The sequence below is a fragment of the Dendroctonus ponderosae genome, unplaced genomic scaffold (genome assembly GCF_020466585.1).
Source record: "Dendroctonus ponderosae isolate FM_Combo_2020 unplaced genomic scaffold, Dpon_F_20191213v2 Dpon_F_20191213_4, whole genome shotgun sequence".
NCBI classification, from domain to species: domain Eukaryota; kingdom Metazoa; phylum Arthropoda; class Insecta; order Coleoptera; family Curculionidae; genus Dendroctonus; species Dendroctonus ponderosae.
The window spans coordinates 12,047,912-12,049,938 of record NW_026018611.1 but is presented as its reverse complement, the minus strand read 5'-3'; positions in this window follow the sequence as shown (position 1 = coordinate 12,049,938).

The following is a 2,027-nucleotide window of genomic DNA, read 5'->3' as shown; positions in this document are numbered from 1 at the left end:
ATCAAAAATTTTCGTAATTTGAAGCAAGGATCGTAATTTTTCTTTTTGAATGCTTAAGTATTCCAATATGCTACCAAGTAAACATGGAACAATTTCAAAATAATGCTTAATGACAAAGTTGAAATTCGATCTTCAACTGTTAATATCTTTTCTTCTTCTTCTTTCTAAAAAAATTATCAATAATTTTCTCGTGCTCCTCAAGGGAGCCTCTATCACCCCTTAAAAGGAATGACGCCAATTTTGAATCACCCTGTAGAGTATAAATAATATCGAGTAAACTGAAATTAGGAAAAATCTGATAATTGTACAGTGTAGCAAAGCCATTGTGGGCACGCAGGCAAAATATTGTCAAGATGGCTGGACTTTTGGCGATATGGGAAGTAGCTATCAACTTGCTTATTTAAAACGGAACATCCTGTACCTTATTATAAGCTAAAATCCTACTCAAAGTCCTAAATATATTGTAGGTATTATTTCCTTTACTTGAGTATAATCGTCTTTAAAATACTTCAGATTCTATGTAACATGAATGACATTACCCTATAAGGATGTAGATATTTGCTATTTAATTTTCGTTTGATTTCTTGCGGAAAGACTTGCTTTTCTAGAATTTTGAGAACATTTTGATAACTAATAATACAAGATGTTAAAAGAATAAGTTTCATAAAAAATAGTTTCAAATTTAAAAAAATAAGTTTGTGTCAAGTTGTCTGTTCCAAAAATGTTTAGTTTTTCAAATGTTTGCTATTTAATGTTTTCGTATGGGGATTTTGTTGCTGAATTTAAATGCAGCCACTCCTAGTTAGCCATGGCGAAAGTGACCATGTTGAAAGCAGTCAAACAAAAAGGCTTCAAGAATTTATGTCTCACTTACCACCTGAAAACCATTAATAACCATTCTAGACATTTTCAACAATTTATTTAACAGCACGCGGATGATGGCTTCTGGTTTTGTCGATATCGACTATTAAATGTGTCACGTTCTCCATAAAATATGAACGAGTTTAAATAATATCTAGTCGTTTGTATAATTTAAGCGTCCCAGAATAATTATTAGTGATTTCCTGTGAATGGCTGGATTTAAAAGTGGCAGCGTAATCGCCATACGAACAAATTTAATGGGCAGTATTTCGAGAACTAAACACTTTTCTAATAAACAACCCTAACAAACTTATCCTTATTTTAATGCTTAATAAAATAAAATAATCCAATTGGATTTTTTTATGTCAAGAGGATTATTGCCGGTTGTTTTAATTTAATTTTAAAACACCTTGCGTTATTAATTGTCAAAATGTTATGTTATTTTTTTTCAAATGGAATTCAATTCAAATTAAATAAGAAATACTTCGCAATAGGAAAAAAGAATAACTATTTTAATTATTTTTTTATTTAAAATATTTCATAAACCGATAGACTTAAGTAGGTAGGTACTTAATTATACATAAAATATATTTTGAATAGGATTCCAGAATCTAATAATAAGCAGGGACTTCCATTGAAAATACTTACCTAAGCAAGTTGATACAGTGCTATCTGGATAATTCGGAGCATTAGTCCCGGATTCTCCGATGATCTGGAGAAGCATGCCATCTTGTGTGTGTTTAAAAGTGTGTGGCGAAAAATTATCCCTCGATCAACGTAGACAAGATAAAAGATATAGATCTCTCACCTAACTAAATATACAATGCAGATTAATGTGGCTTCTATTGGAAAATATTGCCCAAAAAAACCTGGTTGGTAGCAAAGAAAGTGTTATATTCTTAGCATTTTGTTACGCTGATGTTTCACAAAAATTAAAACTGCTAGTTATAGCAAAAGGAAAAAATCCAGACTCGTTTTAAAATGTGAAATAAAATTGTTAAAAATTATTTTAAAACGACTTGCTGAATGCAAATCTTCTGTTAATGTTAATCTTAATTCTGATCTCAAGTTTGGATTTTAAATTGCTTAATCTTGAAAACTGCATACTTGATAATTAGATTATACATTGACAAATTGGCGTCATTCTTCTTAAGGTAATACTAGGA